Here is a 20,646-nt window from a genome sequence, read left to right on the forward strand (position 1 = left end):
ATAAGTTCATATGTTTTTTCTTTTGTTGCCTATTAAACTTTTCGGTAGTAAAATTATTGTAAGTTACTCCCCGATCTTCACTCGTATGCTGCGTGTCCATACTTCGCCATTATGACTCTGCTGGGGGACACTTACAGTGAGGTGTCTGAATATCAGTGCAGGAATGGTAGCCCATTCTTCCCCAAGACCCGACACCAGAGACAGTACTGATGTGGTACGCTGTGGTCCGGAGCGAAGTCGTCGTTCTGACACATTCCTAGAGCGCTGTTTACCACACACCACTGCCCACAGATGCTACTTTACGACAAAGTGCGTTTTTATGCCGATGCAGTCATCGTCTCCGAACAGTTCCTCTGATCTTCTTTCTACTTTTACGAATTTAACTGCAAATAGCTTATTTCTTGTCTTTTTACATTGGTTCACGACAAGCTTGTTTCGGAATTTGCGTCATTTTCAAATGTTCCTGTCGACATAACATTTATGTATCATTTTGTTCTACACCTATGTAACAGTACTATGAGATTCTAATCTTATACTTACGTCTAGATGGAGTGACATCCATTAAGCATCCTGGAGCGTAATTTATTTTATTTACTATGTTGTTAATGTAAGTCAACCATTTACTTCCTACAGAAATTTCGTGTTTTTCGCAGTTGTCAAATGATAGATCCTTCCATGATGGATTATGTTCACAAGTAAATTGTACTTAAGAGAGTCAGAAATACTTTACTTGTGAAGATAACTTGTCAATAGAACGATCAGTCATTTCACAATTCTAAAAAAATAATACGAAATTTCTGTAGAAGGTAAAAACGTTACCTATATTAACACTTTGCCGTCCGGCGACACCACAGTGGTGTCGTACGCGAAATAGCGGTCAGCGGCCGGCGACACCACAGGGGTGTCGTGAGCACAGTATCGCGCAGTGGCCGGTGACAGCACTTCAGTATCTCTTTCATTCTGTTGGTTTTTTGTGTAGGTAGCAATAAGTTACACACGTCAATAAGTTTTCTGTTTTTATAAGTACTTCTGCATTTTCGTCATGGCAGACGAAAGAGACGATTACGATTATTTACGATGAATGCGCGGACATCTTGTCTGTCTTTTCGGACGACTTGGCCGATTGGGAAGAAGATATTGGATATCAAAAAAATGAAAGTGAAGGAGAATCGCCGGAAGATAGTGAAACACGTCCAAGAAGAATCCGGCGAACGCTACGGATGTCAACTGATTCGGATGAATCAGACGAAGAAGAAACTCTATGATTTACTGAGGTCCAATAATAAATTTGGAGGATCTCCGGGTCCACGCATATTTCCCAAAGACACACAGAGCCTCATGGATATCGTACTCTGGTTTCTTTTCCTGAGTCTTTGAAGTCAGGGAGATTTGAGTGGGACACCCTGTGCTACTTACATCTGAGGACACATTCACTTTTGCGAGACGGATATATAATGATCATTATGATTCCATTCATAATATTTAGACAAAAATAAAAACGTATTCTCAAATACAAGACAATTCGCATCTAATTGGTAACGATATCAATCCTTAGCTTCAACTCGTAGATACACTGACATAATCTGCAAATTGTATTCGCAAAGTATTTTGCATTTTTAAAACAAATTTTACTGTGGAACGAAATATTACTTAATGTAAAATGTTAACTTTCACGACCGGAACTGTCACAGGTAATAAAATATTTCGAGATATTATGCCGTAGTCTAAGGGATTTCACTTCAAAACCGGACGTTTCGTCCCCATCTGCGGAGGACATTTTCAGGGGGATCGTGGCTTCGTTGAACGTCCGATTCACACACTGGCTCGCTACTGACTACAGCAACATTCCGTTTCTGCGCAGTGGCGTGACGCCACACGGTTTCAATGCGCGTGCGCAACTGGCCGTTGTCGACTGCGGTCGTCCGCTGTTACCATCCAAGGTTGCTACATAGAGGTTACCACCATCCCACGGTGAAAGACCGGTACACATCTTCTTCAGCACCGGAAACAACATTTCATTCATTTTCACGCCCTCCTCCTTCCTTTTAAAATTCCTGGGGTGTGCTACAACCTCTATGGCCTCTCTCTATACAATCTTTTGTGGTATCCGTTTGTAGCTGCCAGTACTTGAGTCCGGTCAAAATGAATGTGATGGCCCGTGGATGTAAAGCATGTTCCGCAACAGCTGATACGTCAATCTCCCCTCTTCTGCAATTGCCCGTGTGCTCTTCGAGTCGTTTTTTGACACTTATTTTTGTAGTACTCACGTACACCTCCCCACAACTACACGGAACCCTATAAATTCCAGCTTTTTTGAGCGGATGGCAGGCATCCTTGGCCTATTTTAGATGATCTTGTATCTTCCGTGTGGGTGTGTAAACTACCGCGGCTTTCCGCATTCTCCATATTTTTCCTATGCGGTCAGTCACGTCCTTAATGAATGGCAGGAAAACTTTCGATTTCACCAGCGCTTGAGCATTACTATGATTTCTATGCGGTGGTCTTAACGCTCTTTTCATCTCACGGAAAAAATAACCTTTATTGAGCAATGCAGTGGAGAGATGTTTTAATTCTGCGTACTAGTTTTCAAGAAGAAAGATGGTAGCTTGGGTTTACCGAAAACACAACCACACAGACCGTTACCTACACTGGGATTCGAACCACCACCCACATCGAAAGCGAGGCGTAGTAAAAACGTTGGCAGATAGAGCAAGAGAGATATCTGTGAATCAGAGCTGCTTGATGCATATATTTTGTTGGTTGGTTGGTTTGGGGGAGAAGACAAAACAGCGAGGACATCAGTCCCATCGGATTAGGGAAGGATGGGCAACGAAATCGGCCGTGCCCTTTCAAAGGAATCATCCCGGGGTTTGCCTGAAGCGACTTAAGGAAATCACGGAAAACCTAAATCAGGATGGCTGGACGCGGCTTCGAACCGTTGTCCTTCCGAATGCGAGTCCAGCGTCCTAACTACTGCGCCACCTCGGTCAGTCACGATATTTGTTATCATTACTTACATCTGAAATCATATAGATACCTCGGCAATATCAGAAAGGAATATCAACTCCTACAGTATCGCGATTCATTCTTTTTTTATGTATTTGTAAGTTTACTTAAAGTGCTTGGACATGTCAAGGACCTTTGTCTATGTTCTAACGTCTGTATTAGGAAGTATTTTCGAATAACTATCGAAAAAAATCTGCAGTGTGTGGGGCGCGCTAGTCTCCCTTTCCAGCACAGAAAGCGGGAGTAAGGGTACATGTTATTCCAATACGAACAGCAGCAGCAGAGGCTGCAAATATTACTGCACGTGGATATAGCAGTGTGAGCTCGGAATATGGAATGGCTGGTATTTGGTAGTTTATGCGAGGTGCGTGTTAATACATTGTGAGTGGAGGTACACTCACATAATTCGATAATCCAGAGCGCACAGCGTATCTAGCTAGCAATGCTACATCGCAACGAAACAACAGCAACTCGTTTCGAGTCGTAGTAGAGGTATATCATGGCGCCACGGCGCTGTGAAAATTTCGATTACAATGCAGTCATTACACTAACGTATTTGTGTTTGCTTAGAGATCTACTGCAGTCACTATTGTCTTTATTATAATCTAAACCTATCGCGAATCCTGACATTCTGATAATCATTGAACAAGTGAAGTTCATCGACAGAATTTAACTAATTTACAGAGAAAGGCAGTTTGCGCCGTAAAATATTGACGTGGGTTTGCAGTCAGTTTTGTTTGAACAATACTGGCAATAAATCTTCATTGATGGTTACAATATTTGTAATTTATACAGTGCCAGTTTCTTCACATTAAAATATCCTCAGACACGCGTCTGTATCTCAGACAGACACTGTTCTGACGATACCAGCCGCGGTAAACATTGGGATACTATTCCCATTTTGTGAATACGGATTGACATCAACTGTTTGCGACAGGCGAAAATTTGAGTCAGGCCGGGACTGGACCTCGGTTCTCCCGCTCATCGCAAGCAGTCGGCTTAATCACTTCAGCTATCCGAGCACGCCTGCAGTAACACAGTTAATTTCTTTCACTAGTAATTAATAATTATGCACTATTACACTGCCGAAATGAATAAAACTCATTGTTTAAGTTATTTTTCTGTGAATAGAATTCCTGTGTTGTCATGGTATTTCAGGAGCTAGGAAGTCATTAAACACTGAATTCATGATTGATAACTTCGACGTTGAACAATGTCGATACGTTAGTTTCCACACAAGTGTTTTTACCGCATAAAGCGACTTGTATTGTCGAGAAAACAGAGAGTGAATCTTACAGTATACTATGTTCTGTATTACTGCTTTTAACTTTGAACTACAGAGTATGCACAATTGAGCGGATGCCTTTGCTCAGTGAAAATTGGAGATTTCTGCTTTTCAACAACGTGGCAGCATTGGTGTGTTGTAACATATAACTATTACAAGTCCGAAAAAAGAGACAACATCTATATTACGTAAGCTATTGCCATAGCAAACAGTGGAAACTCCTGGTTCAAATATCAAGAATGTAAGGAAAAGATACATTGCTACTTACCGCAAAGATGGCTCACTAAGTTACAAACACGAATAACTAAAAGACACTTACACATAAGCTTTCGGCAACACACACATTATCTCACACAAGCAAGTACAGCTCACGCACACATGAACACAATCTCTGGCAGCTCGGACCAGAGTGTCATAGCAGGTCTTTCTTATGCAGAATAAATTTGTTCATATTTGGGAGGCGCGGTTCTATATTTTTATCTACAAAAATTCATATCAGATTATAAACTAAATGGTAATTCTTTACATGACTTTAGAGGTTAAATTATTTCTTATTCTTATTTGACTTTGTTTTAAGAGTGAGTATTTTAAGACTATATTGATACAATTTATTTAATGAACACAGTCGTAATCGCATTTCAGTAATTATTGTTTTTTTTATTTTTTAGATGACCAGTTTCGATCTTCTCCCTTGCTGACAGTAGGAATCGTGGGCGTGCGAAAGGTCCCGTCTGCGCTGGGGTGAAGAATACTACAGTTTGTATGTCACGTCTGTTGTGTGTCACATCATTTACGACGTTTTGCTTAGAGATATCAGAATGTTGCTAGAAATTAATGATTAACAAAGGCGAAACTGCCCATTAGGTACATGAACTGAAAATTGTTTAGCCCATAACGAACAATGTTTCCGTTGGAAAAATATATCGAGGCTGTGGACACTTGCGCAGACGAATTTATTTAAACAGCTTGTTTATATTCAAGTATCAAGCGTCTAGTTGTGTGTTATAGTTCATGTAGAGTTCTATTTATATGCTAATATTTTATTGAGTGTATCATAATCTCGTATTTAACGTTTCAAGTGTGTCAATCTGCTCACTTTTAAAAAGTGAAGCGTCAACGCTGTCACGTCTGTGAGTATTCTTCTGTCTACATTCGAACAACGTACCAGCTGTATCCGGAAAAACGAAGGACATCAACCACGCAACAAAAGCACAGCAAATAGCACGTTATGCGCGCAAAGACCGACACGATGTGCGCATTGTCTCCAGTCTCCTGGTACAACAATCGCATAACACTTGCATGTTTCGTAGCTAAGTTCTAGTTATCACACCACACTCTGTTTTACTCATAAGCTGTCGGGCAGCGTCTTGGTCGACTTCTGTTCACCGGCCTGCTCAGGCTGTATGTCTTGTGAGGAAGCTGTTAACCACACTTTTCTGATATCCCCTTCCATTCCAAACAAATCCGCATATAAATTTAAACACTTCTAGACAGCAATTAATGACTTATGTGAAGACTCCTGTGACATCAAAGGACATTTATTTCTATGATTATTCGGCTGTTTCCCGAAAAAGAATAGTGTTCCGACGCTGTTTACCACCAGTTAATTAAATATACACTCGAACTCCTGTTACGTAAGTACAAAGTATTTTCAAAACACTTGGTACGTCGGGCAACCACAAACGTGATAAAACATTTCAACTTCTGAAAACCTCTACATCTGCCTCAAAACTATTTACTAATCACGATTAGTTTCAACACATTATAGTCACATCTTCGGGAGACAAACTGTTGACCATTCAATACATAATGTTCTTAAAATCCTCGTAAGAAATCCTCTGCTTTCCAGCACAAAACGGACATCATAAAATCGCAGTCCTCAGCAATAAAGTAACCGGAGGAACAAGAGCAAGACGTAACCCGGGCATATACTCGTTGACCATATTTTGTAGTAATGGGCAAGCCGCAGTTCGTGAGAATAGATACCGCCTATGTCCAGGTTACGTCCTACTCTTGCTCCTCTTTTTGCCTTATCGATGTCGGTTGCCTTCTTTATCACGCCAGTTTTGTGCAGAAAGAGAGATTACTTGTGTTATTTACCCTTACGGAGATCTTAAGTATAGTGTTTATTGAATGGTCAACAGTTTGTCTACTACATATGTGATTATTGCACTATTAAATTAGTCGTGATTAATAAATCATTTTTACGCAGCTGTTGCGGTTTTCATTAGTGGGAAACAAGTATTTGGTGATTTTTGTTTGATGAGCATTAGGTTGTGGTCCAAGGCATATTTCTCTATAAGATGTTTCCATCTTGCAATGCTGGAGACATTATCGGAGGCTAGAACATCGAAACTTTATGTCACAAAGTCTACAGAAAGCCCACACATACTGATACATACCTTCGCAGAAATAGTAGTCACCATCCCAAACAGAAAAGAGAATTGATCTAAACATTGCTGGACTAATCTAAAAGAGTCCGTGAGCCACACTAGTTGGAGGAGAAGCTCGGGCATTTAATAAATACCTTCAGAAGAAACAACTGCTCTGATGAAGAGATAAAGTGGACACTACATGGCAAACACCTGGAGCTTCTAAAGAAAGAAGCAACTAAAGGGGAATATTTTCTTCCATTCGTAAAAACAGTAACAGGTCGCACCAGTAGAGAACCTAGACACCACAGCATTGACACAGTTTTTGAACCAAAAATTAAGGTGCGCGAATATTTAAACCCTGCAAACAACGTACGCTTGCCGCTTCCTCAAAGTGAGTGTATAAAATCTTCTACACATGCGGTCACGTGTACGTAGGAAAGAAGTATTAACTTTAGCCTTGACGAAGACAACAGCACTTGTCGCGTGGGCAACACGGACAAAGCGACAATAGCATATCTTGCATCTTGACCACGGAACAACGGAATTCCTTTCTCGGATTCAGTGCTTTTATACATATCCAATCGTTACTTTGCTAGGATGCACAAAGAAGCAACAAAAATTGAAAAGCACAGAAAATGGAAAAGAAGAAGGAATAAAATTGGACAGTTTGTGGGCCTAGCTGCTAAATAAAGCAAACAGCCTGATCTCTTCCCCACTAAAAGCGTCTGCGTTCCTCAGCGACAAGCAGCGATCTGATGACGTAACGACCCAACAGTTGCGTGGATACGTATGCACACTTCGCCTTACTGACCTTCTTTGAGACTGTGGCTGCTTTCAGGGTCAACGGCATTTCCGCAGTGATAATACCGGTTCCCGTCAACTCACCGATGTTAAGCGCTGTCGGGCTGGGCTAGCACTTGGATGGGTGACCGTCCGGTCTGCCGAGCGCTCTTTGCAAGCGGGGTGCACTCAGCTCTTGTGAGGCAAACTGAGGAGCTTGGATGCCACAGTGGCATCGTCAAATGTTAAATGCAAAATCAATACCAGCATCGTCAAATATATATAAATAAAAGTACTACCGACATATATAAATGCATTTGTGCGCTTTAAGTATGATGAGGCATACCTGTTTTATAAAAACAAAGTCCTAATGTACTGCAGCCATAGTGGCATCGTCAAATGTTAAATGCAAAATCAGTACCAAAATCGTCAAAAATATATAAATAACAGCATATGCACGAGTCACGTTGCAGTAGCGCTACTTTTCAGAACAAGCTGCCGTACAGTAGCCACAAGATGTTTGTGTTGTACGTTCACCAGATGTCGCCAGTGTAGGCATACACTGGTTTTGAATGATTAATTGAACATCGTAAAATAAAGGGGGGATGCAATAATTGAGGTCTGTAATGAGCTTATAATGTATAAAAGGCATTACAGTAATAAAAAGCGATAAAATAGAACACGACAAAAATCAGATTCTTAAAAAGAGGAAGAATTGAGAGACATATGCTCAAGTGCCAATTTTCTAGATGATGACATAAGTAATAAACACCTTTGATAGTGCACAGAATAATATTGAAAATGTTCAAATGTGTGTGAAATCTTGAGGGACCGAACTGCTGTGGTCATCAGTCCCTAAGCGTACACACTACTTACCCTAAATTATCTTAAGGACAAACACACACACCCATGCCCGAGGGAGGACTCGAACCTCCGCCGGGACCACCCGCACAGTCCATGACTGCAGCGCCTTAGACCGCTCGGCTAATGCCGCGCTGCACAGAATAATATTAAAAAACTATAAAGCAAATAGCTGAAGAAGCTACAATCAAACAAAACATAGTTCTGCACATGTTCAAAAACCATTGGGATGCGTGTCAAAATCATGAATAATCGGTAGAACAACGTGCGCTGGACGATAGGCGGTTTGTGGAACAAGGTTTTTTTTCTACAAGATTATAAATTTGGCTCCCTCTTAAATTTCCACCCTCGATGGATACCCCAGTTCATCCCCCTTCCTAGCTCCGGGCCTGACGCGGTTGGACCACCTCGGCCTATCCATGTTTCACCATATCGTCTGTTGAGATGTCTCCGAACCGCACTTGAGAAGTGAGGTGGTGCACCATCATGGTAAAACCATAATTTCTAACAGACGTCCAGGGGCACAGCACACGTCATCCTGTCTACCCTGTCGATACGAGGACAAGCAACTCTGAGATTTTACTCTTTTCCTCAGCAGATGTGGACGCGTTACACATGTGAATTGAAACCGTCGTAGAATGGAAACGATGCTATTCAAATTAGAATGTACTCACTCCCTCTGCAAGTCCTAGAAGTTTGTAACTGAGATTTTGCAACGCCCTTGTATAGATGTACATCCATTTTTGGAAATGTATATGGATTACCTAACTATCATATTGTTGTTTAGTGTGAAGGATGGTCCAATGCAATCTTCAGAAAAAACATTTCTAAAAATGTTTCGCGTCCGGTACTACCCGGCCTTATGCTCCGAGATTGTGCAGTATAAAATTTCCATTAAGTCTAAACCTGATTTTAATGGGCCCACAGTACGGTGCTAAGCGATTACAGCAGCCGGGGCGCACAGCAGGGTGAATACGCGACGCGTGGCGGTGGATAATACCCGTGTGATCCCGCGCCAGCCAGACAGAAGCCGTCCGCGCTGTGTGGGCAGAGCGCGTCAGCTGCAGCTACGGGTCAAGTGGGTAATTCATGGCACAATTGCGTTACCGGCGGCTCTCCCGCGCTGACACATCATCGACCACGTGACGCCGCGCCGTCGCTCGCTGCGAGCAGCGACAAGCAAGCGGCAAGCTGCCGCCTCCGCGCTTTGCCGGCTGATTGCACGAGCTCTCGTCGCGTGTCCTAGAAGCCATTGCGGACCGGCAGCAGTGCAGGTCGCCGGGAATGCGCCCCTTGTTTCCAGTCCGCGGCTGATCGACAGTCAACTTTACGACTACGAGTAACAATCACAACGAAAGTGCTGCTACGCAGCTAGGCGAGTCTGAGAGCATTGCTGTATTTTCGCGTGTATCAGATATCTAGGTCGTTATTGGAAAGACGTTTACTACGATTCATTCCGCGGGATTTATTCGACGGAACGGCTCCTGAATATATTGAGATAACGAGAGAGAACAGCGTTTTTTTTTCTGAGTGTGGCTCTAAACCGGAAAGGAGTTTGGTATTCAGATCCATCGCGAATCCTGTGTCAATAGAACAGCAGCGTTCCGTTTCCGATAATGTAACGTTCTAGCTGGGAATTGTGTGCCGCAGTCGTGAAGGAGACGAAGCAGTAAGTGCTTTAGTACTACCGTGGAATCTACATTAACAGAGCAAAGCACGCAGTTCTGCTCTGATTGTAATTACCGAGAGCTAATAGCAAACATAATAGCAGTTCTTAAAATCGAGCTCGCAGTACAAATCCCATTTCACCGGCAGATCAGTAAAAATGCCGTGTACACAACGTTCGCGGACTAAAACATTTTCTGCAGTCGTATAGAAATTGAAACACTCATAAACAGGCTTTGATTTTGGTAGATATGAAAAGACAACGCACAAAAATGTTATTGATACGCGCCTACAATGAATTTCACGTGATATATGTCGACTAGCACCTCATATGTTTCTTCATGTTGAATGTAGATGACTCTAGCCGTGAATCCAGGGTCTGTTTGGAGGTGGGGGTGGGGTCTCTCCCCACCCAATCCCTCGAATATAACTTACAGTCACACCCAAATTTAAAGTGCCACAGATGCCTAGCATTTTATAGTGATAATAAAATATATACGTAGGTTGGAACTTAAATAGTGGCAACACTACTGTGGAGACACTATGCAATGGAATCTACTATTTTCACTGATAGCACACGTTGTTGGCATACCTACCTTAACTCCGAGCAAATGGACTCCCCGTCCCGCGTCACCGGCATGCGCACACTCGAGGGAAACACAGTCACTTGTGAGCGAGCGGTCTAACGTAACGGTGTCACTATGTTTTCGAAACAGGAACAAAAGAGTTGGATCAAGATTGAATGTGCCAGAGGTCGTTTCAAGAGGCGTGTGGGGAATCGGCATTGCCGTACAGAACAGTGGCACGTTGGGTAAAAACCTTCAACGAAGGTCGGCAAACTGTGGGAGACATGCATCGGGCAGGTGGTCCTAGCGTCTCTGAAGAAGAAGTGCATACTGCTGCCGCGTTAGTGGACAGTGATCCACGCCACAGTATTCGTGAACTCGCCCACGATACCGGATTAGCGCATACGACTGTGCTTCGCATTCTGAAGGAACTCCTGGGCATGAGAAAAATTGCATCACGATGGGTACCGCATGAGTTGACGGAAACGCAGAAATGGATGCGTTAAGACGCTGCTCAAACGCTCTTGGAGCGCTATGAGCGCGAAGGAACGGCTTTCTTACGCCGTATCGTAAAACTGGAAGAACCATGGGACATATCGAATGAACCAAAACTGAAACAACAATCCAACGAACGGCGTCATTATGGGTCGTCGCGAAAGTCGAAAGTGCGTCAGAGCCCCAGTATGATGAAAGTTATGGTGATTCTCGTGTACGACTGTGATGGTGTTATCCTAATGCATTACGTTCCTCCACGGCAGACCGTCAAAACACAGTATTACTGTTCGTATTTGCAGCATCACCTGCGACCAGCTTTGTGAAAGAAGCGGTAACATTTTCTGCGACCCATCATTTTGCACGACAATGCGCGGGTGCATACAGCGCTAGCTGTGGCTGCTCTGTTCAGTCGATGGGACTGGGAAGTACTGCACCATCCACCATACACCCCAGACTTAAGTCCTTGTGTCTTTGATTTGATTCCGAAAATGAAGGAACCACTTTGTGGCATTCGCTTCAGTACTTTTCCAGAGATTCGACAGGCAGTAGACTGCTCCATTAACAGAACAGGCTCTGCTAACGGTATACTACGCCTTTCACATCGCTGTCACCGGGTTCTACACAACGCTGGTGACTACTTTGAAGGACAGCAACAGGTGCTAACATGCAACTCTTTTGTATCGGTTGTGAATAAGTAGTTGCCACTATTTAAGTTCCAGCCCTCGTAAAATGTTTCAGTATAAGTACAATAATTTGCTTGCATCGCTAGATAGTACAGTCCTTTCGATTTCCTTTGGGGAAGGTTGTGTTATGACCCCACCCCACCCTCCCCCCATCTTTTGGATCTTACATAATTAAGACACAAATGAATTACAGACTTAGTTATTACAGATTCATCAGAACAAATTGGTCTCAAAAATAATTTTGTACGAGTCACAGAAGCGACAAATACATGACAAAAATTGTAGATTGCAATTTTTCGCATTCGCATGTAGTTAAAATTCCTGTTCTTTTCTCGTGAACAATGTCATCAAAAACCCATGTCAACATAAAAACGAGAACGATCGGTGCCTAAATCAAACTGCGTAAAATTAGTAATCTTGGTAATATTGCACTGCGTTGCATCAGAAGCCAACATTTTTGTTTCTTTGCTAAATATATAGGATGATCAAACCAAAAAATGCAAATTTAATTATATGCAATGCTGCCAATGTTTGTGGAGAAATTTTAACAGTATTTATATGTTGCATAATATTAATGTTTGCTGTTTGTTACATCATTGAATTAAGTTCACTTTTAAATGTTAACCATTCTTGTAGCGTTTCTTGGTAGAACAATTTCATAACTCTTAATGAAAACTACGATACTGTGTAAAAGCCATTTTTGACAGTGCAACAGTAAAACAATCAAAAACGTCAAAATTAAATAGCAAATATATATAAATGGAACAAACCAGAGAGACATTAACGCAAAATTCGAAACACCAGTGCCTATTTAACTATAACAATCCCTATAAATCTAGTATTTTACATATCTTTAACAACTATAGTCGTACACATCGAAAATAATCAGGAGCCATATGCATAACAGAAATTTTATTTCCTCAACCGGTTGCAGATACATAACACCCTTCTTCAGAAGTACTCGCATTGTTTGCGAGTGTCAACCATAAGATACATGCAACATATTTCTGTCATCTTGTGGTTCGCAGTGCCTTTTCCAAAATGGTATAAAGAAGCATAAAATTAGTACGTGGTAAGAGGATTGAGGAACAGGTTGAAGAAGTATTACATAACAGAAACAGAATTGAAGACAGACAGTTGTACCAATATAATCTATGGAGTACAGTGTAAGTATTGTGCCCAAATTCTTCTACAGTATTCTTGTCACATACTAATTCTATTTTGTTGGGACTTCTAATGTAATTTGCACCGTTCATTTTTAATTATTGTTTACTGTTTTCAACTGCAATACCACAAAACTGTCAAAGATGGCTTTTACGATACGTTCGTACCTTACTTTCGATGTGTAAGATCACGTTGTTACGAATGTTTTACCCTCTTTGACGACGATAATACTGTAGAACATACAACATATTGTACTTTCAATTTATAATTAAACTGGAAAAATTGATGAGGACGCAAGTAACAATAATATGTCGACCGGTATTCGTGGACACAAGAGAACAAACATCTCTCGTCGTAGGGCATAGTTTAGAGGTGTCACTTGGTAACTCAGTGTGTAAAAAATCCAAACTTAACTCATCTCTCGCTTGTTGTCATTTTGAAAACTGCCAAGCTGCACTTTGGCTAGGAGTCCACATTAAACCTCAAGTTCTCCCGGTAATTAAATGACTTCAAGCACAAATCATCTCCAATAGGACCGTATCCAGTAACGCACTATGCAAATCAAATATGTTGACGACAAATTTAGTTTTTTGATTGCTATGAAATTAGCCGAATTTTTTATCATAAAGAGAGACACGCAGAAAATTGATAAAGTAAGAGTTTTATACACTACTGGCCATTAAAATTGCTACACCAAGAAGAAAGGCAGATGGTAAACGGGTATTCGTTGGACAAATATACTAGAACTGACATGTGATTACATTTTCTCGCAATTTGGGTGCATAGATCCTGAGAAATCAGTATCCAGAACAACCACCTCTAGTCGTAATAACGGCCTTGATACGCCTGGGCATTGAGTCAAACAGAGCTTGGAAGACGTGTACAGGTACAGCTGCCCATGCAGGTTCAACACGATATCACACTTCGTCAAGAGTAGTGACTGGCGTATTGTGATGAGCCAGTTGCTCGGCCACCATTGACCTGACGTTTTCAATTGGTGAGAGATCTGGAGAATATGCTGACCAGGGCAGCAGTCGAACATTTTCTGGTATCCAGAAAGGCCCGTACAGGACCTGCAACATGCAGTCGTGCATTATCCCGCTGAAATGTAGGGTTTCGCAGGGATCGAGTGAAGGGTAGAGCCCCGGGTCGCAACACATCTGAAATGTAACGTCCACTATTCAAAGTGCCGTCAATGCGAACAAGAGGTGACCGACACGTGTAGCCAATGGTACCCCATACCATCACGAAGGGTGATACGCCAGTATGGCGATGACGAATACACTCTTCCAATGTGCGTTCACTGCGATGTCGCCAAACACGGATGCGACCATCAAAATGCTGTAAACAGAACATGGATTCCTCCGAAAAAATGACGTCTTGCCATTCGTGCACCCAGGTTCGTCGTTGAGTACACCATCGCAGGCGCTCTTGTCTGTGATGCAGGGTCAAAGGGTAACCACAGCCATGGTCTCCGAGATGATAGTCCATGCTGCTGCAAACGTCGTCCATCTGTTCATGCTGATGGTTGTTGTCTTGCAAACTTCCGCATCTGTTGACTCAGGGATCGAGACGTGGCGCACGATCCGTTACAGCCATGCGCATAAGATGCCTGTCATCTCGACTGCTAGTGATACGAGGCCGTTGGGATCCAGCACGTTCCGTATTACCCTCCTAAACCCACCGATTCCATATTCTGCTAACAGTCATTGGATTTCGACCAACGCGAGCAGCAATGTCGCGATACGATAAACTGCAATCGCGATAGGCTACAATCCGACCTTTATCAAAGTCGTAAACGTGATGGTACGCATTTCTCTTCCTTACACGAGGCATCACAACATCGTTTCACCAGGCAACGCCGGTGAACTGCTGTTTGTGTATGAGAAATCGGTTGGATACGTTCCTCATGTCAGCACGTTGTAGGTGTCCCCGCCGGCGCCAACCTTGTGTGAATGCTGTGAAAAGCTAATCATTTGCATATCACAGCATCTTCTCCCTGTCGATTAAATTTCGCGTCTGTAGCACGTCATCTTCGTGGTGTAGCAATTTTTTCCAGTGGTGTATATTGTGGAAAGAGCAGACGAATAATTGTTTATTCCTACAGTGCCTATTTGTACTGCCACACAAGATGAAGAACGGCCTTTATCACATCAGTATTTTTTTCAATTTAAAACTCCATGTTATTTTAACTGGGGTAAAAAAACAGTAAACGTTTGATTTGGTACTACAAATTGCAGATTTGCTAAAAGAAGTCGTGTGCTGCATTGTGTGCTTGTGAAATCTGTCTTGCTTCGATTATTAAAGTATTTCGTCACGTTTGTTTTCAGGGAGTCCCAAAATGTCATATGAATAATATACTAGTAAAATCGGACAGCCTCAAGTGGAAGTCACCATAAAGTCTTCAGTCAGCCAGTACAACGATTTCAGATTTTTATTTTACGCAGTACGAAATGCTCTACAGTAGCCTTGAAGGCAGGAAATACTTTGGCCAACATTACCCGAAGCAACAATTGCCACTATACGTCCATAAGAACTCATTTTACATGTGTATCTCCCCCGCAGGTGGATAATGTTAATTACCTCTTTCTACAAGAGCGAGAATAGAGATAAAAATCCTGTATGATTACTTTGAGTGTAACAGATGGAACCGTTTTTCAATAACCTGCATATAGAGGACTAACCAATTACAAAGTATGTGTTTTTACTTTGAAGGATTCTGTGCGAGGGCTTTGTGCCCATTATGTACGTGTCTACATTTAGGTCTTCTGACCAGTTGGTGGCTAACCTGGACTGGCACCAATGTTTTTACATGCGTTGAGAAACTCCAGATATGTTTGAAAATTTAAATTAGTCTGAGAGATGATTTTGACCTGGGTATACCAAACATATACAGATAAGAACTAACTGTTAGATAATGAAGAAAAGAACAGCAGGTTTAGATTTCAACTATTATATAGTCATCTTCAGTGTGTGTGACAAAAGGTTCCCAGATGCTACTCCAGGCGGGAGTAAAAGTGAATGTGCGCAATGGAAAATACTGGCCGTGAAATGAAGATTTTTGGCCTGTCTGACTACTCCCTGAAGCAGATCTTAAGATCTCTTTACTGTGATATTATTTCCTCGTTCTTACTCTTTAACATACAAATTACAACATAAGACATAAAGGGATGATTAGGGTTCAAAAATGGTTCAAATGGCTCTGAGCACTATGGGACTTAACATCTGAGGTCATCAGTCCCCTAGAACTTAGAACTACTTAAACCTAACTAACCTAAGGACGTCACACACATCCATGCCCGAGGCAGGATTCGAACCTGCGACCGTAGCAGTCGCGCGGTTCCGGACTGAAGCGCCTAGAACCTCTCGCCCACAACGGCTGGCGATGATTAAGGGAAGTAGTAACTACAAAGTGATAAATGTTATTTCTGATTATACATTTATTGTAGATTAAAACGCCTTTCTATATGACAAATGTGTATATATCAATGTCCAATGAGCGTAAAGAGATACAATGAATTTCCTAACTAATATTAGTGATCAACTGCCCAAATCTGCCATTTTCATGGCTACGCGATCTAATATAAACGACGCGAGATGACTGACATTATCTAGGTACCAAATATTGGAAGACACTACTTTCAAAGATGATCTACAGTGGCGAGCAATCTCAGCGGAAATAAAGTTACGTGATCACAGCTATTTAGCTTTATAGCCCTAATAAGCCGAACATTCCGTCTTCAGGCCGCAAGCGGCCCATCGGGACCATCCAACCGCCGTATCATCCTCAGGTGAGGATGCGGATAGGAGGGGCGTGTGGTCAGCACACCGCACTCCCGGTCGTTATGATGGTTGTCTTTGACCGGAGTCGCTACTATTCGGTCGAGTAGCTCCTCAATTGGCATCACGAGGCTGAGTGCACCCCGAAAAATGGCAACAGCGCGTGGCGACTGGATGGTCACCCATCCAAGTGCCGGCCACGCCCGACAGCGCTTTAACTTCGGTGATCTCACGGAAACCGGTGTATCCACTGTGGCAAGGCCGTTGCCTAATAAGCCGAAGCGATTAGCAATATCAATGTATGTACTGCGTCCGGTACGTCGGAGCGATGGTGCTCGTACACGTCTCAAAACTCATTCAAATACTCGGACAGCAGAAGGCGGTCTTCTGACCCTTTTTTTTTTGTCGTCAGTCTTTTGACTAGTTTCATGCGGCCCGCCACAAATTCCTCTCATGTGCTAACCTCTTCATCTCAGAGTAGCACTTGCAACCTACTTCCTCAAATATTTTCCTGATGTATTCCAATTTCTGTCTTCCTCTACAGCTCCCTCTAGTAGCATGGAAGTCATTTAACCAAGTCCTAACAGACGTCCTATCTTCCTGTCCCTTATCCTTGTCGGTGTTGTCCACATATTTCTTCTCTCTCCGATTCTGAGTAGACCCTCCTCATTCCTTACCTTATCAGTCCACCTAATTTTCAACATTCGTCGGTAGCACCACATCTCGAATGCTTCGATTCTCTACTGTTGCGGTTTTTCCACAGTCCATGTTTCAATACCATGCAATGCCGTACTCCAGACGTACATTCTCAGAAATTTCTTCCTCATAAAAAGGCCGATATTTGATATTAGCAGACTTATCTTGGCCAGGTATGCCTTTTTTGCCATAGATAGTCTGCTTTTGATGTCCTGCTTGCTCCGTCCGTCATTAGTTATTTAACTGCCTCGGTAGAAGAATCCCCTAACTTCATCTGCTTCGTGATCATCGATTCTGATGTTAAGTTTCTCGCTGTTCTCATTTCTGCTGTTTCTCATTACCTTAGTGTTTCTTCGATTTACTCTCAGTCCATACTGAGTACTCATTAGACTGTTCATTCTGTTCAGCAGATCACGTAATTCTTCATCTTCAACATACTGCAGCGTGTCAGCAACTGTGAAATGTACAGCAAATAAACAATACGTGTGGTCCTGATTTATGGCCGGCGCAGCTCCGTCTACGTTTGCCCTAATGGTTTTAATTTTGACTGACATAATCTTATGATTATGCGTCTTTAATGTTTTAATTTTTAATCTGTAACATGGCCAGTGTTTGGCTCACAAAATAATTTTAATTTTTGGTTCTGAAGAAGATTCCATTACTGGAATCGAAACCTAGGTAAACGAGTAAAATTACCTTGCAACTGAAGGCTGAAAAAATTGTTTATTTGCTGTAATTCTTCATCACTTTCACTCAGGATAGCAATGTCATCAGCGAGGGAGGCTCACCAGACCTAAATCCCCGCAGTCGCGCTATCCTCTGTGTCCATGGTGGCTCAGATGGATAGAGTGTCTGCCATGTAAGCAGGAGATCCCGGTTTGAGTCCCGGTCGGGGCACACATTTTCATCTGTCCCCTTTGACGTATGTCAACGCCTGTAAGCAGCTATGGGTGTTCAATTCGTTGTAATTTCATTCTAACGAGCTGCTTGGTCACCGATGGTATCTGTTCTTTCGGACATGTCCAAAAGAACAGATACCATCTTAGTAAATATATGTCTTGATTTTTCTTTAATCTTGCTTCCATTATTAACCGCAACGTCAGAACTACCTCTCTCGTGCCTGTATTTTACCTCAAGTCAAACTGATCGTTATCTAGCGCTTCCTCAATTTTCTTTTCCATTCTTTTGATTATTCTTGTAAGCAACTTGGATTCTTGAGCTGTTAAACTGATAGTGCCGCAATTCTCGCAGTTGTCAGCTCTTGCCGTCTTCGAAATTGTATGGCTGATGCTTTTCCGAAAGTCAGATGGTATGTCAGCAGACTCATACATTCTACACACCAACAATATCATCATCATCATTTAAGACTGATTATGCCTTTCAGCGTTCAGTCTGGAGAATAGCCCCCTTATAAAATTCCTCCATGATCCCCTATACAGTGCTAACATTGGTGCCTCTTCTGCTGTTAAACCTGTTACTTCAAAATCATTCTTAACCGAATCCAGGTACCTTCTCCTTTGTCTGCCCCGACTCCTCCTACCCTCTACTGCTGAGCCCATGAGTCTCTTGGGTAACCTTGCTTCTCCCATGCGTGTAACATGACCCCACCATCTATGCCTGTCCGCCCTGACTGCAACATCTGTTGAGTTCATTCCCAGTTTTTCTTTGATTTCCTCATTGTGGACACCCTCCTGCCATTGTTCCCATCTACTAGTACCTGCAATCATCCTAGCTACTTTCATATCCGTAACCTCAACCTCGTTGATAAGGTAACCTGAATGCACCCAGCTTTCGCTCCCATACAAAGTTGGTCGAAAGATTAAACGGTGCACAGATAGCTTAGTCTTGGTACTGACTTCCTTCTTGCAGAGGAGAGTAGACCGTAGCTGAGCGCTCACCAACATGAATAGTAATTTTGCTGCAGCTTCCCCAATGATTTTAGACATTCTGATGGAATGTTATGCACCCATTTTGCCTTTTTTGACTTTAAGTCCTCAAAAGCTCTTTTAAATTCTGATTCTAATACTGGGTCCCCTATCTCTTCTAAATCGATTCCTGTTTCTTCTTCTATCACATCAGACAAATCTTCACCCTCATAGAGGCTTTCAATGTATTCTTTCCACCTATCTGCTCTCTCCTCTGCATTTAACAGTGGAATTCCCGTTGCACTTTTAATGTTACCACCGTTGCTTTTAATGTCACCAAAGGTTGTTTTGACTTTCCGGTATGCGGAGTCTCTCCTTCAGACGATCATTTCTTTTTCATGTCTTCACATATTTCCTGCAGCCATTTCGTCTTAGCTTCCCTGCACTTCCTATTTATTTCATTCCTCAGCGACTTGTATTTTAGTATTCCGGAGTTTCCCGGAATATTTTGTACTTCCTCCTTCCATCCATCAACTGAAGTATTTCTTCTCTTACCCATGGTTTCTTCGTAATTACCTTCTTTGTACCCATTTTTTCCTTCCCAACTTCTGTGATGGCCCTTTTTAGAGATGCCCATTCCTCTTCAACTGTACCGCCCACTGAGCTGTCCTTACTGCTGTATCTACAGCCATAGAGAACTTCAATCCTTTCTCTTCATTCGTTAGTACTTCCGTATCCCTCTTATTTGCGTACTGATTCTTCCTGACTAACGTCTTACACTTCAGCCCACTCTTCATCTCTACTATATTGTGATCTGAGTCTATATCTGCTCCTGGGTACGCCTTACAATCCACCATCTGATTTCGGAATCTCTGTCTGACCATGATGTAATCTAACTCAGATCTCCCTGTATCATCCGGCCTTTCCCAAGTATACCTCCTCCTCTTGTGATTCTTGAACAGAGTATTCGCTGTTGCCAGATAAAACGTATTATAGATCACAATTAGTCATTATCCTCTGTCATTCCCTGTCCCAAACCCATATTCTTCTGTAACCATTTCTTCTACTCCTTCCCCTACAACTGCATCCAGTCCCCCATGACATTTTCATCCCCTTTTATATACTGTATTATCCTTTCATTATTTCTTCATCTTCAGCTTGCGACGTTGGCATTTATACCTGAACCATCGTTCACGGTGTTGGTTTGCCGTAGATTCTGATAAGAAGGACCCTGTCACTGAACTGTTCACAGAAACACACTCTCTGCCCTACCTTCCTATTCATAACGAATTTCTACTCCTGTTACACCACTTTCTGCTGCTGTTATATATCCTACACTCATCTGACCACAAATCCTTGTCTTCTTTCCACTTCACTTCACTGGCCGCTACTATATCTAGATTGAGCCTTTGCATTGCCCTATTT

General features: G+C 42.3%; 1 protein-coding gene across 1 annotated transcript in view; it reads right to left on the bottom strand.

Annotated features, from left to right (window-relative positions):
- The window catches only part of LOC126187995 (uncharacterized), a 238,708-nt gene that overhangs the window by 188,159 nt on the left and 29,903 nt on the right, over window positions 1-20,646 (bottom strand). The gene's annotated exons all lie outside the window — the stretch shown is intronic.

This window comes from Schistocerca cancellata, chromosome 5 (genome assembly GCF_023864275.1).
Source record: "Schistocerca cancellata isolate TAMUIC-IGC-003103 chromosome 5, iqSchCanc2.1, whole genome shotgun sequence".
NCBI lineage: Eukaryota > Metazoa > Arthropoda > Insecta > Orthoptera > Acrididae > Schistocerca > Schistocerca cancellata.